This window comes from Gasterosteus aculeatus, chromosome 20 (genome assembly GCF_964276395.1).
Source record: "Gasterosteus aculeatus chromosome 20, fGasAcu3.hap1.1, whole genome shotgun sequence".
In the NCBI taxonomy this organism is placed as follows: Eukaryota; Metazoa; Chordata; class Actinopteri; order Perciformes; family Gasterosteidae; genus Gasterosteus; species Gasterosteus aculeatus.
Genome location: NC_135707.1, coordinates 15,300,995 through 15,317,749, shown reverse-complemented (window position 1 = coordinate 15,317,749; position 16,755 = coordinate 15,300,995). Strand labels below are relative to the sequence as shown.

Sequence of the window (16,755 nt, the reverse complement as noted above, 5' to 3'; positions counted from 1 at the left end):
CCCACAAGTCGTCCTGTTTTATCGCAGACTTAAGGACATCCGACGTGTCCTCGATCTGTCGGCAAACTAATTTGACGGCCTTATGTGAGCACTTTGTGTCCGACGCCGACCCTCCGCGCAACAAAGAAACGGCTGCAGGAACCTCGAACCTTCGTCAACGGGTCGTTGCATTTCACGCCGGTGCCAGTGGTGGTTTAGCATGTAGAGTAGAGATGGAGAGCGAATCAGAAATGAGAAACTCGTGAATCACTCCGGCTGCTTGCGGGAATCTCTGAGTGAGTCGCAACCGTCTCGCGGTCCATAATTAATCTGTAAGTAATCTGCTAACACAACAACAACACAACTCCATGCCGTCTGTCACATGGTCTTTCAGCCAAACACACGTTCGGACGTCTCCGCATTCTAAGATGAATACTTTCGCTCAGAGCGGGGACGTCCTCGGTTGCCAAGGCGCCGCCACAGCGACAGTAATGGGGAGGAAACATGAAGCTATATTTTAATAAGTAGGGAACACGCTGTTTATTCAGTCGTTAATGACTACTGACTCCCACTTAAAGCGCCGCATGCACGCACACACACAAGTGTGTCCATTGTGTAAAGATACATGGGATCTAATTATATCTGGCACCATAAATCTTCTGTGTTTGTGTCCCTTTAGGACATTTTACAGCAAATAAACATGAGCTAGGTGAGGAGTTGGGAGGGGGGTTGAGAGAAAAGCAAACGCGGCTCTAATCTGAGTTGCCCTGGAACCCAAATACGGCCGCGCAGTGCTTCTAAATCTGATAACACGCCAACAGGTTCAATAAACTAACCACCGGAGAGGGAGGTTGTCAGTCAGAGTATTTCTGACACGCACGCGGTTCAGTTCAATCGGAGACAGAAGCAGGGATTCTAGAAGTATTCCCATATCGACCTGTTGTGGGAAGATGCTATCTCTTTACATGGGGAGCAGACCGCTGGAGCCGGCAACACACAAATGCACAAACACAGCAACACACATACGCAAAACCCCATGGACAGACACAGCGAAATATCAGTACTATGAACACATGAGTGTATGTCATCATCTGCCGAAAAACACAAACGTGCACGATTCATTTGTTAATTCAAAAACTAAACTCACAGTCACACACAAACACACACACACACACACACACATTCACCATGCTGGCATAAACACCCTCCAAAATAAAGCTTACCAAATACAAATGCAGCAGTGTCGAGGAACAAATACCACTCGGCGCAATTACAAAACGGCCCAAACAACGTTCACTTATTTGTTGAGGAAGATAATTGCTCGTTAAAATCAAACATGAAATATTTTAGGGAAAAAAGGCATAGATGTATAGATCTAAAGAACGAAAGTGAACTTGCTACTTAACACATTTACACATCTTGAATTCCTTCCTACAAATTGTATTCTGCAACGCTGAGAAACGGGTTTATTTCAGAAAGCACAGGCAGAGTGTTGTATTTCGTTTATTTCTTTAAACCAACACCGTCTGGGGAGATTAGCTGACTGTATTTACAGTACAGCGCGACACAGGACCATCGCTTTTCACGAGCGGCTCTTTCCAGCAGAGCTTCCCTCTATCACTGCTAATGCAAAGCAGGCTACTGTCATGTAAATTAAACTGTTTGTTTTGTTTGCCTTCCCTCCTTAGGCTGATTGTCAGAGCGACTTGCCAGGAGCAGCAGGTGTGTTGGTTTGTTTGTTTGTGTAGGAGTGCACCGGTGTGCCGGGCTTTCGCTGTTTGTGCGCCGCCGCCGCGGCTGCTTCGCACAGCAACAAGTGAGCCCCCCGAATGTGTGTGTGTGTGTGTGTGTGTGTGTGTGTGTGTCTGAATCCGAGAGGCAGCAATGACACGCCACACACAAACCCTACACTCATCCAGATGTGCTCCTGACCCTGGGCTCAGCCACTGAAATGCAAAGTTGGATGCATCCTTGCGCGCCCCCCCCTCCTTCGGCACAGGTACAACCAACTGTCACAAACAATGGGGGAGTATGCATACCGTGGGCTAGGGTTTGTTACAACATGCTCTCAATGTAAATCACATTTTCGCAGGTTTCCAAGAGACAAGCCAGTCAGCCGGCACGCCGCTCTGCCGCATCTGCAAGGCCGCCGCTGGGTTAACTGGCAGTGCGTTTAAAAAAAAAAAGGAAGAAGAAAGAAAGTAAAAACATGGAAGCCCCCCTCCCCTCCCATTTGTAGACACAGTTAAATATCAGAGAGAAGGGAAAAGCCTTCATGATTCCTCGATACGAGACAGACGACAATGGCTCCGTCTCTAATTAGTCAGAAGGGGTGTTTGCGCGCGTCGACTGACACGCGTTAACCAGACAAACAATTCTTCAACATCTGCACGCCGCCGGTTGCCTTTGCACAAACGGAGCAGGAGAGCCGCTTTGAAACCTCTTTCCGTTTGGTCTCGGGAGCGGCGCGCTAACCAGAGGGAAGCATACAGGCCTCGTTACCGTAAAGCGCGGGAAGGAGCCCCCGTTTGGTTGGGGGGGGGTCATGTGATCGCTCAGCAGGCGTACCGTGACCTATGCCAGAGCCAGATTTCCCACAATCCAACTCTTCCCTCGGACTACGACTGTGATTCAAACCAGAACAAATATGTCAACTAGTTCTATTCTAAAAGAAGTCCATCCACAGCTATAAGGTAACGACCCGCATGGCTTTAATAATCAATTCGAACAAATGAAACTGAACACGCTGTTATTACCATAAACTTTGAGCAAAATGTGACTGAATATCAAACTGTGCGCTACACAAGAGCTTAAGTTAACAAACTCATCATTGATGTGACTTCATTTCCTTGTTCCACCGCTTTTCTTCAATATTTTTTTTTTTTTTTAATTGAGCACCAAAGCTCAAATAGTAGAGAATTTGGTTTTTAGAACAGGTAACCAACAAAAAAAATGTAATAAAAAAAGGAATTTGTTATTGGGAAATTAAAAAAACAGACGAGTTTCGAAATGCCATTTTGAAATGAAAATGTCTGAATGAAAATTAACATTTTTCATAGGGAACATTTTCAACCGCACACATTCAGTCAGGCACATCTAGCGCAAAATGAGATTGCGGGGTTAAGAGTACCCTCATTTCATCAGTCATTTAATCCGTGCAAATCCAAATACTGGTGAAGAGCCGGCGCAGGTTTTAAGCCTCCTCCAAACAGCTTGATGAGAGTGGATGAAAACAATCAAAAGACTCAAGTGTTTAGAGAAAATCCATGGAAAACTCTTCCAATAACACACACACACACACACAGGGGCCTGTGCCAGTCATGTCCACCAACAACAGGCCTTCTCTGTCAGAGTGTTATTCGTCATACCTTATGTCAGTGTTTAGCCTTCTTACTCCCCACAACAAAACAGCCAGCTATAGCAACGTCAACGTGATGCCGTGACAGATGTGAAGCAACACCAACGTGGCAGAACTTAAAAGTAAATTAGCCCTGCGTGATGAGTCGACCACGTCCGTCACTGGGAATTGCTCAGCTCTGCTCTAAAGCAAAGCAGATGCCATCGGAGCGAGCAGGGAGAGAGGGACACTTCATACCCACACCATCACACAACACAGGGCTTTTCATAACAGCAGAAAAACATGCGTTTCGTACTGAAATGACCTTTCCACGTGTACGGTCACGTGATGCAACCATAACTCTGAACCCTTTTGATTTTGTTTAAAAGACAAACATGTTCTCAAAAGCTGAGGACACAAATACGTCGTCTACACCAAGTCGAGTTACATTTGTAGCCTCTACGGCTCTGGTTTGGCAACCCGGGAAACACACAGTCCAATCGCATGTAGTAAATCATCTCACATGACTCCGATAAGCACTGCATCTTGAGTCCACGGGTGCGATATACACACACACACACACACACACACACACGCGCATATGGAGGAGGCTCACAAAGGAGAGATATATCGGAGCCCTAAAAAATTTACTTCACTTGGCAGGCTCTAAAAGGAGAAACACAAATAGAGAAAACAGAGCTTTTAATGAAAAAAGGACAGACTTTTGCATGTTTGTTCTTCCCACGGGACGCTCTAAACCACAATGTGGAAATATGTGCGAAGACAAAAGCACAAATCCGTCGAGCACTTGAAGATATATGACACGGTCGTAACGCAGGTTAAACATGGCGTGATGTCAATCTAAACTGGACCTCTTGGAATTTGAATGAACACCTTTATAGTACATGTACTTTTATCCACGATCTGAAAATATATATATATGACAAAACTCAATTCTGAACGTATAATTCAATTTTTATTGATGCCGGCGATTGTTTGACTTATGATGAAAACTGACTGAAGTCATAGTTTACTATCTTTGCGGCGTTTATTGAATGTATTTTCGTGTGTCGGAACACATTTCAATATTCAACTGCACGGAAGGCCTAACAACTCTCAGTAACTTATAAGAATAACAACCTCTATATAATAGAAGGAAACAAAAAAAAATGATAAACATTTGGTGTATCAAATTTGTGCTGAAAATCCAGATGCAAAGTTAAGTAAAAAAATAAATGGATTTCTCCATAAGAACGGAGTAAATAAGAAAGGTTCTGTGTGAAAGGTAAAAACAGAAGAAGTGCTAACTAACGTGTTATGTCAATCGGGTTAACAGGTATTAATTTCAAAGTAAAAGATAAAATTTCACAGGGCTACTAGTTCCCACCCAACCAGAGGGTCACCTGGGGGCGTTTGATTCGGGAAGGTCCCGGTTGCCGTAACAACCGGCGGGTCTCTGGAGCTCTGCTCTGGATGGAGGGCATGTGGTTCGACTGGAGGCTCCAGGAGCGGTTTTCCAGCCTCGGAAGGAAAAGTCAAGAGGAAACGACTTCACTGAACAAACAGCAGCGGGGGAACTGAACCCGAGTCGGGTCATCTGATACAAACAGGCAAATGAATATGTAAAAACAATGGCTGCAACGATGGCACAGAGCAAACATATGGTTATTCCTTTGCAAAGCATGGGAGTGTGCAGATGAAACGGGAAGTGTGCATGTGAGTTTAAGGCATAGGTGGTAACAATAGACGTGGGCAGGTGTGAGTGTAGCCGAGTAGGTCGGTCAAGGATGTCCCGTCTCTGCTGGCGTGGGGGCAGGTGGAAAACAAAGTAGGGGGGGGAGTGTGCACAATCATCCTTCTTCTCACACACAGGCTGACAAACCGCACACACAATGCAGGACTCTTTGCCTTCCTCTTCCTCGCTCCTCCATCTCTCTTATTCTAATCTCAAGCTAATCTTTTCTCATTCTTACCTCGCCAAACCGACTCATATTTCACCGACCTTATCTTTACATTTTCTATTATCCACCACTGAAAAATGTGACCAACTTGTTTTGAAATAAAATATGAATCATCTTAGATAAAGATACGGTGCGTTTATTCATTATTTTTTGTTGATTTTTATTTTATTTTTTATTCCCAGTTGTCTGCTGCGCTTTTCCTCCTCCTCTGTAAAATAAGTTGCACCCCCCCTGTCCCCTGGTGACATCTCTGTCAGCGCCGCAACTCATTTTTCAGCCAAAAACAAGTTTTTTAATAAATAACTAAAAAGAAATAGACAATGCAGGGTCTGCTGACCAGCTCGTGGTGTCTGATCAGATTGGAACACCCAGAATGTAATACAGTAGACACACACGCGCACACACACACACAGCTCTTGTATCTACAACTCTGCCAGATATATATATATATAATAGAGAGAGAAATAGGAAATATGAAGCCTTCAGCCACAGCCAACGGTGTTACATATGAGGGGAGATCCCATCGGTCCGGCTCTGTATTTAGTATTTCTCGTAAGAAATCTCTTGTCATTTTATCACAAGAAATGAAATAATGGGGGGATCCTCTAATGAAAAATGAGGCTGCTGCATGCAGCACAGAAGAGACAAAGGGGAGAGGAGGCTTCTGGATTGAAAGGCATCCAAAGGATAACAAACACTTCTTTCCTACACGGAAAAAGAACGAGATGCGTCTCCTTAATTAGGTTTGATTAAATCTGAAACTGGCACGAGCAGAAATAAGCCGTTTTTAGATCAAGAATAAAGAAACTATGAGCGAAGGAAATGTGTCAATTTAAGAGTCGGATTTAGTCAATTTAAAAAGTTTCTTCACTTCTCAGAGGTAGAAGAAACATTCAGACATTTAACTAAGTAAACAAATGTTAGGATACCATTGTAGCATCGTTGTTCAAGCGGAATTATTATTATTAAGTACTCAAAGTATTGAAAGTTAAGTTGTAATACTACGTTATGATATATATCCGATTAGGGTTATTCAATGAAGTTCAGCACTGTCCAGTTAGGCTCAATTACACATGGCCGGTCAGGTAAATCCCAGAAATGCAGTAATAAGTAGCATAACAGTTGTAATAATGTCTGTATGTTCAACAAGTGGCCGTCAAATCATGTAAAGAATAATATCCCAATAATGTTTATGAAAATTACAACAGAAAGCTGTTGAAAAACAGTTCAAATAAAGTGCTTCATTTTAGAAGAAAATATTTTTAGCTTTAGATTCTGTTAATTCATGACTGATGTAAAAAAAAAAAAAAAAAAAAGCCATGATATTATATTCTGATCTTCTACAAAGAGGGACTCCATCTGTGGTAATTAAAACCACTTGTTGTGTCTCTATTCAGCCTTTCAGATGTCAGTGGGTACGTTTTGTCAAAAGTCTTACAGGGTCGCTTCACATTGCTGCTTTCAATAATTGTCACAGCCTCTGAACATATGGTAAATGGACTGTACTTGTATAGCGCTTTTATAGTTTTTCGACCACTCAAAGCACTTTAACACTTCTTGATCATTCACCCATTCACACAGACAGTCCATTCCTGGCTGTGCACATTTGCTCTTTTTCAAGCACGTCATGTGAAATAACTTCAAACATCTCACATCTTGTTCACCTTTCACTCACCTGTGTGTGTGTGTGTGTGTGTGTGAGAATTTTATTTACAAATCCTCTCAAAACCTTCAGAACTCAAGTATTAGTTCTGGATATTCCAATCATTTTGGTCTTGAAGTAAAGATTCCTGAATCAGTCTTGGTATTTATGAACATACAGACACAGACGAACACCTAAACAAGTTATAGGCACACTAGACCAGTGGGCGGATGAACCATATGACAATTGGAAAGAACATATATTGAAAAGGCGTAAATAAATAACATATATAAATCAGAGATGCACGCCAACTCTATACTGCTCTGCCAACATGCAACATTTGAATAACCAACATATCTGTATTCATCTGTTTGCAGAGCGGCGATAGAAAGAGGTTGTTTCATGTCAAACAGACACACACACATTGGGTATATTATATTATTTTTTCTTCAATTGTGTGTGTGTGTGTGTGCCCACCCTTGTCTTCATGTGTGCAGCTGCTATTAAAAGTGTGTGTGACAGACTGTCCCTCCTTCCATGCATCTGTGTTTAATTAAAGGCACAGTTTTGGCATTCCGAGCCACTGACACACACACACACACACACACACACACACACACACACACACACAGAAACACACACACACACAGGCACAAAGACGCACTCACACACACAGGGCAACTGAGCGAGCGAGCAAGGGAGGGAGGCTGGCCCTAATGTGCATAATTAACTTAACCTCCATCACTTGACTTTAAAAGGGCTGTTTGGAGGACTGAGCCAGGCGAATGGAGGCTGGGAGAGCGGCCCTTTATGTCTAAAATATTCATTACTGCATTTCGCAGCATTTCGCAGCATCGTCTGATTTTTGTTTTCTCGTTCGGGAGGACAGATTGCTGCTAAGCACCTCTGGGACGGGAAGAGAGGCAAGTGGAACGAGTCACCGTTCCGAATAGCAACACACTAAGTCACAAAGACACGCACACACACACACACAGCAGCATCTCGTGTGGTTACAACTCTTCTGTTCCGGCTTTTGTAACAAGAGACGAGCAAGTTGTCGCATGTCACTGGGTGCAAACCGGCCATTGAAGGCGGCCGTGGTCTCCAGCCAAAGAGGAGTCGAGAGGAGAAAGGAGGACGGGAACAGGAGCGACTGGCAAAGAAAATCCCTCGCCCTCCGGCCTGCTCCTTTACCTCCTCCTCCTCCTCCTCCTCGTCCTGCTGTGCCAGTACTGACTGCTACCAGCCACACACTTCACCTCCCATCAGGGTCAGGACGCCAGCGAAAGGTCAGCTCGCCGACAGCTGATTGGGCGGGATGGCTCCGGTCGGCGGCCGGTAGCCAATGGGCATCCTGACGCACCTGATGTGACACACACCGCTCCGAGCGTCCTCTCTGCACAACAGGCCGGAGAGTGAAAAACAACAAAACATGCAGAGGGGCGAACAAAGAAGAGAACGAGAACAGACTGTCCAGACCTGCAGCGATGTTTGAACTAAAAAAATAATAATTAAAAAAGAGTTTTATTAATTGGCTTTTTAAAATTCTAACCTTGAAAATATCCAGGAAAAAGAAATATTGGAAATCAGCACCGATGAGAAAGGTAAATCCCCAGTGAGGACTGAATTTGAGCTCCCGGCTGCAGCTGCTCCTGACTCCTCAGGTCGCCTGCAGGCCAGCAGCATCAATTGCTGCTAATGAAGAATCAAAGCGACTACGCATGCAGGACATGACTGCAGATAGAAACAGTGAACTGGCTGAAAACGCAGCCATCCCGTCGGGGGAGCCCACTCCCGCGCCTGGGTTGTGGGGAAGCAGCTCTGAACGCAGCATCATGAGAAGCATGACAAGTCAATTGAGGATATTAGAATGGATATATTCATATTTGTATGAAGCAGTGGGAAATGCATATTCATGATGGGCCGGTTGCTAATTATCCAGTAATAAGAGAGCGCGTGTGTGTGTGTGTGTGTATGTGTGCGCGCGCATGTGGTTATTTAATGGGTAATTAGCTGAGATAAGAAACTAATAAGCACTGTACCTCAAACACTGGCTTCTATTGCAGTGAGTCTACAAATGTAACTGGATAAAAGAAAAGGAGAAAAATCATGTGGATGTAAAACAAAAAAAAAAAAAAAGAAGATGCCGCAGTAAGTCAAATTCACACACTCTCTCTCACACACACACACACACACACACACACACACACACACTCAAAGACGGACTGAGCAGGGCTATAAAAAGTGCAAAGGGCCAAACTGCAGGGCTGTCTATGTGTGCATGACCATAAGTGTGTGTGTGCGTGTTATGTGTGTGTGTGTGTGTGTGTGTGTGTGTGTGTGTGTGTGTGTGCCTGGCGGCGGTGCTGTTCATGTGGCTCAAACTGGAACAGATCAAAGGAGACGCATCATTTTTAGGCATGTGTGCACCAGCTATCCTCCACACACACACACACTCCTCCATAATAGCACACAATAAGGACCAGCAGATCCGTCGTCAGCAGCTGATGTGGACGGACAAGAGCAGGAAATGGATTTGGAAACCTCCTCCAGCGCTCTGTCACATTTCCTTGCACTCTGTTGCTGACAAACAGGACGCATCACCGTTCTGTTTGACCGCCCCTTTCGCAGCCTTTTGCCCCTCTCTCTCTCTCTCTCTCTCTCTCTCCCACACGTATTTGACTTGTGCAGGAAATGTGGGTGGAGTTAGATGCTGTTTCTTCTTGTTGTTGTTGATTTTGTTGTGCCCTTGAGCATACATGCCAACCTGAACAACTTAACGTCCGGCCGAGTAAATGCCACGATTTCTTTGGGAGTGCTGGGCGGGCTGGTGGTCTGTGTGTGTCACATGTGTGTGTGTGCGTGTAAGCGGAGCATGAACTGTGTGTGATATATATGCTTTATTTTCCACAATTCACACTGAGGCTGAATGCTCCCTGCAGTCAGTACAATAGGTGACTTTCTATGATACCAAATATATCGTTTAGGTCTACGTTATTGCTAACCATCTATCATTGGTTTCTTAAGGAAACAAGACCAATTGGAATGATGTGGCCAGCTCCAACATTGTTTTATAGAGCATGCAGTTGACAGAAGAATTAGGTTGATCGGTTTATTGATACAACAATGGTTTTGCTATAAACCTCCTCCTCTGGCAATATAGAAACGGAAAAATCTAAGAAATAATGTTCAAAGAAAGAATACAACATCAATTTTGTGTTTAAAAAGAACATTTCCACCATCGTTGGTGATATCAGAGCAGCGAGTAAGCTCCGCCCCTTCCATCCCCTCACGGCCACTGCTAATATTTGCCCGGCTCACTTCTAATACACATCAGCACCAGGAGTGTGTTTTCACTGTGCTGTCGCAAGCCAGAGAAAATATTTGCTTCCCTCGATGCTCCCCCACCTCCTCTGAAAAGCATCACCCCCCCCCCTCCCTCCAACATTCTCCAGACACACACACAGAACCCCCCTTCCGCCTTGTAGATAAATGGCGAGTGGATTTGCTTAGCAAATTGTTGTGCCGCCTAAAAACGACAAGACCTGCGTGGTGGAGACACATGTAAATAGTGGACGGGCAGAAAAAAAGATTTTCCGTGATAGGCGGCCATTAGGCTGCTGCTCCGCGCCACCCGAGAGCTGTTATTGGAAGGGAAACCCTACACGGCCGCACACGCTACCCTCTGCAACCGGCGCGATGAGGTAGACGGTCCGCCAAGGATCCACACATGTAGACGCTCAGACACGGACGGAACCGCCTGCTTTAACCATCCACAAATGGGCCGTTTTGGCATCCCCCCCCCCCCCCCACCCGCCTCCCCCACGGCCCGGGAAACATCGTGACGTTGTGCAGCCTGCCCCATTACGGTCGGGCCTTAAAGCAAACATTACGGTGTCATCACGCCACTTGAGACATCCCCGTCTCTGTGGATATCAAAGCCAGGAGAGCTGTCAAAAGCCCGTATTAATCAATTTAAAAGTGAACAGAAAATTGTTTCCTACTCTCCACTCCAGCAGCTCTGATTTAGAGCAATCTCACCGCCTCTGGAAAAAGACTTTCACCTCCGAAACTCCGGAGCGAGAAAAGAGACGAGGACGAGAAAAAAAAAAAGAAAAAAAAAAAAAAAGAAGTCAGGCTCTAATTAGGAGTAATTACAGCCTTTTCATTTCCAACATGATGAAATAATTTGATTCTTTTTAAAGACGGGGGTCTGGTTTGCCTCAGCGCAGACAAAGCGCCCCTACGTCGCGGGTTGAGAGCTGATGCGGGACAATGCCGGTCCTTCTGAGAGCCGAGCGTCACAGCGGGCCCATAAATCATGCCAGAGGTGGGCTTCAGACACGGCTATTTGATGGCCGCCATAACAGGGGTGACCCGCGTGAGCGAGATGAAATAAATACGGCGCATTGGCAGCGCCGAGACGGAAGGGAAAGTGACGGGGCTGGAAGGGGAAAGGGGACGTACGTCACCACGAAACCCTTTGGCTGGAGCGGAGGCCCGCGGCGCGTCGATGGAGGGCCATGTTGATCCAATTCCCCGTGTGTGGAGATGAAGTAAGACACTACAGTGTATTTGGTTTCATCCAGGAGGAACTACCTCCATAAGGATGGAAGTAATCAAATACTCTTTGGCGAATAGAAGGGAGCTCGAAGATTTGGCCCGCGTTCGAAAATGAAGGAGACGGAGCGAGCGGGGAAAGCGTTTCATCAGCAATAAGAGACGAGGAGGGAGGGGTGCAGTTGGAGAAGAGAAGGAGGATGCCGGGGCATAATTACAAGTGAAATGCGGAGGAATTAGCATAGAGAATTAGGGATTCTAGTTTGTCTGTCTCTCTCAGGCATCCTCCCAAACGTTCTGCCGTTGGAGGAGCTACGGTAAGAAGCAACTCCGGCTAACTTCCACTCCTTTTCATCTTAACTAAGGACACAGCACATTTCGGCTCCCACCGCTTGAAAGGCCTCTTTTATCAACACTGACTCTTTCATGTGTTCCTGTTTCCAAAGGCTAACAACAAGAGCATCAAGAGTCCCGACTTTGGCTCGAAAATGAAGATCGGTTGGAAGGACGAAAAGGCCCACTTCAACGCAGCTTAAGTTCAACATAGTTGAGATGGTTTTGCTCGCAATACCTGCAGATACAAAACGGAATTGCTTTGCAGTGGATTTAGAGAGACATCGAACAGTGCGAGCACGAACACGAATTACAAAACACTATAATGCAAGCAGTTTGGGGGCCGGTACACGCCACCACAAAAGAGGAAATAACAAGGATGTCCACACAACAAATCTTACAAACCACAAGACCGTGCCTGTTTCTCCAAACAGCTGCACGAGGATTACGTTCGCCCCCCCCGCGCCCCCCGCGTGTCGTTTGAAACCCACGGACGTAGAGGCAGGCGGGCCGACGGAGCCCAGACGGCGAGGCCAAGTGAGGTTGAACACCAGCACCCCTGCTCAGCGTCAGCGGCCTGCCTGCAGCCAGCTTGAAGCAATCTCCTCCGGCTTCGGCCCCCGGAGCCCCCGCAGAGGTAAAATGCAAAAAGGGGTTCAAATAAATGAGCTAAAACACAGTGAGAGCGCGCCGTCTCTCCTCTCTGGACATACAGGCGGTGGATTTAATAGCAATCACATAACACAGCGTAAATAGTAGAGTCAAAGTCTTAGAGAAATGATTCTGGGACTTTACAAGGAACTCTATCTTAAGAGTCACTGCCTCTCTCCTCCCGCAGGTTGCTCATCAACTTATGCCGTCAGGATTTCGCACACCGCTCCTTCTTGTCAAGTTAAATATTTCAGGAACGATGTGCTCAAAGTTCCTTCACCGACCGTTAAAACCATTTGGCCTCTTTTGCCTCATTCTCTGCAGGTTCGGGTCAAAACCCAGAAAAAAAACGACTGAGATGTGCTCGATGAGAATGGATTGTTGCCTACGAGATAAAGCTTGACTTTTGTCAGGGAAGAACCCCCCTGTCTGCACAGCTTTCTTCAACGTGTGTGTGTGTGCGTGTCGGAGTGTATCTGTGTCTGATTCCAAGAGAACCGGAAAATAAAAGCAACAGAGATGATGGAGGTCAGAGCCCCCTTTCATGCTTACAATCATAGCAGAGGCCCCATTGGGCGTGTAAAGCTGAGCCGAGCATCTGTCTGTCTCTTCTCTCCTTTCCAAAGCGCGCGCGCGCACACACACACACACACACACACACACACACACACACACACACACACACACACACACACACACACACACACACACACACACACACACACACACACACACACACACACAGGTTGAGATAAAGACGTAAGTGCCCGGGCCGACCTCCCCCTTCCTCGCCTCCCCGTCCACCTGGCCGTTTGATGATGCCTCACTCGCTCATGACAACGCATCGATTTTACTTCTAGCCGCTGTGTAAGCCGTCCGCCTGGAGGAATCCATTAGGGCCAAACAGTTCTCATCCTCCCATTGAGTGACAGCCATGACAGCCCCCCGCCCCCCAACCAACCCCCCCATATCCCCCAATTGCCTCATTGCAGACAGACAGCCCTGCACTCAAACTGGGCTTTTTTCGCACCAGCTCTAATGGTTTAAAACGCTTAGCGTTACGTGGGCACAGACCCATGCGGGGCTGGATGGTGGTCGTGCGATGCCCATGAGTGTCGTGGAGGGGGGGGGGGGGGGGGGGGGGGCGCCTCCTCTCCCTCCCTCCCATGCAATTGCGTGTCCGATGTATCCAATCCCTATCATTTCCCAACAGCAGCTATCTGGAGAGGCTCTCATGGAGGGAGGGGGGGTCGGGTTTGGGGGACGATCCTTGATCTTTCGATCAACCCTGCCCGGTGCTTTCAGCAGAAAACTGATATAAATACTACTATTTAGTAGCCGCCGGCGGCGAGAGGTAAACCACTGACAGCTGTAACAGTGAGACGCTTATTCAGCGCTTTCTGACCGTGACCCCGAGGATCAGCTTACGCCTTCGGCAAATTGTGCTTTCCAAGGCTACCGCGGAGGACATGAATAAGCTCTGTGTGAGCAACAGGCCGCCGGTTGTCCTTCTCGTGGAGTTTCAAGTGGAGACTGTAATTTGTGAATGCAACGTGCGATTGGGTGGGTGCGTATTGATGCCTTCACATCGGCGTGTGTGTGTGTGTGTGTGGTGCACTTTCTCACCCTCGTGCATAAACGTCTCAGGCATCGGCGCGGCCCTGATGGACGTGTGCAAGGAAATGAGTAGGGTAACACCTCTGTGGCGTACGCGCATGTTACCTCGGATATTCTCCAGGTTGAATCCATCAATCTCCTGACGTTCAGAGGACTTTGACGTCACGCGCCTCACTTTTAACCTGAGCAGAGTGCCCCCCCCCGCCTCGCCCCCCCCCCTCTGTCGCAGGAGCCACTCGGGATGAAAAAACATGACCTCACAGAAAAACGACCGCGGGACAAATCTCAAGTGTCAGACAAGCGCAAAAATGTGCCTCAAAAGACGGGGGAAATGAGGGGGAAGGGCGAACAAGTACCGGTGATTAATTAGCTAATAATTAAGTCACTGGGTAATATGCATTTTTTCAATTAATTAAACCCTGCCTTGCGCCATAAATCAAGCGAAACTGTCATTGTTTCACAAATTAAATATATACATTTCCCAGCAATAATACTGTTGATTGCGTAACTGCAGGGCTCATCAGGGAGGGAGGGCACGACGCGTGCGTGGCAGGAATCGACTCCAGTCCACTACCCCCGAAACCTTCGACGGGCCCGAGAGTAGAAGGCAGGCGCTCGAGGCCTCCGCCAGTCAGACTGTTCCTCCGCGTCACACGGGAACCCACCGGACTGCCCATGCGTGACGCGCAGCGCCGTTATTTAGCATGATTTTACCATGGAAGGAGTTTGATCACGGACAGACAGTCCATCACGCGTCGAGGAGGCCTGTTCCAGCGCAGCGGCGTAATGTCCCCGCTTGCTTCCGCTGCTCACAGACGCCATTCGTTGTGTCGCCGTTACAAAACGCACAAGCCATCATTAACCAAAATATATTGTTTGTCACCGTTGGCAAACAACGGCGTATCCCCCCCACCGTGCGCGCTTCAGACGTTAATTTGCTGAAACATGATGTTGTAAAATGACAAAAACAAAGACGGGCGCGCGCGCTCACATAAATTCAGAGTGTTGTGTGACACGCAGACGGGAAATGAACAATGTAAACCACGGCCATCATTGTTCTACACAATGTGTTCGTTATTACTGCTCCCATAATGAAGGGTGTTTGATGGTTGCCACAAAGTCCCATTGCTCAATTGCTTTTCTTAAAAAGGCATCAATATATCCAAGTGGAGGCACGCACACACACACACACACACACACACACACACACAGAAACAGTTCACACACAATTAATCAAAAATAAAAAATGCTTGCATGCGCAGAGCCAAGCGCTGTATTATGTTACATTTCGTTTCAGCTCTAAAACTATGATATCAGGGTCATTTTTCTTTTTATTCAGTAGGAAAAAAGAATGAGTGTCCATTCATTTTACAACCTGCACAAAAGCAGGAAATATTATATTGTAGCTTCTCCGTACAATTGTTTTGAAAAGCAAAGAATTTGGGTAAAAACGTATCAGGGGGTTTCTGTCCTGTAACAATGACTAACGAGCTACAAGCCACTCCGGGATCCGGGGGGGGGGGGGGGGGGGGGTCTACAAGTTGCAGCCTGATCTTTTCACTCTCTTTTTATATATGTGTCAAAGTTTTTTGAGGGAACTTGGTCTTGTCGTAACCATTTTGCCCTTGGCTAGCATACTAATATGGCCTTGGGTCGGAATAAATTACTGCTTAGATTAGCAGGAAGGATGAGGAGGAGGTTTTATTTTTAGAAATTAGAATATTTGTTACATTATTAAAAGGTGGAACATCCTTTGATTCCTCTCATGTCTTTTTTTTTTACCCCCCCCGCCCCTCTCTTCTTCCTTACTGAGATAGTCCCCAAACTGCCTACCTGTGTAAAAACAGAAGTCTTCAGTGGACGTGAACATGGCTTAGGGACATGAAAGCTGCACGTCCCCGTCCCCCCCCCGTAGCCTGGCGTTATGCTCGGCACGCCACACAAACTCAGAATTTACTGCCAAAGCAAATTTGGACCCCAACCCTGCAGCCTCTCCCCCCCCTCCTCCCCATCCTGCCTTTTCCATTATTCAATCAGATCTTTTGTTGTTAATGTATGCGTTATTAATAGAGGATCGACGGCCATATGCAAATACAAAGCAGGTCGGGCAGAGAGACATTAGCGCGGCGGGGATTCGGACCCTTGGAGGGTGGTGAGAAGCTGCGAGCTCCACATTCTTTTCTGATGAAGTCACCGCATCGGTTCACATCACATTCAGGTGCGTTTCCATTGACCAAGCTGTGGCAAAAACAATAAACTGGAAAGTTTGAGGGTCCCGGGGGGGGGGGGGGGGGGGTCGACCCTTCAAGAGAGGGGGAACAAGAAAAATGAACCGTCGCCTTGGCTAACGTTGTTTTCTCAAATGATTTTATGACACGAGAGCAACAAGGCTGAAACTGGATTAGTGGACTTTGTCTGAATCCATTCAGCCCAAAATTGACCACGTACTGATTTTATTTTAATCACAACAGACCCTTTTAATTATTGCAGTAATTAGTCAAATACACCTCATATCGATCTGTATTGTCTGTACAGTTAGTGATGCAGAGGCCTGAGTATTGACTCTCTCGCACACACACACACACACAGTCCCTTTAACTACCCCCCCCCCCCCACCCCCTCACAGCCCTCTCCTAAACCCTGGAGGGCTTTGATATCTCTCTCTCTAACACACT

At 46.6% G+C, this 16,755-nt stretch overlaps 1 protein-coding gene and 1 long non-coding RNA gene across 2 annotated transcripts in view; one reads left to right on the top strand and one right to left on the bottom strand.

Moving 5' to 3' along the window:
• The window catches only part of znf407 (zinc finger protein 407), a 119,284-nt gene that overhangs the window by 77,671 nt on the left and 24,858 nt on the right, over nt 1-16,755 (bottom strand). The gene's annotated exons all lie outside the window — the stretch shown is intronic.
• Nucleotides 12,286-12,991, top strand: LOC144389739 (uncharacterized). Its single transcript, XR_013453889.1, has 2 exons — nt 12,286-12,449; nt 12,788-12,991. It is a non-coding gene; the product is annotated as an uncharacterized LOC144389739 (long non-coding RNA).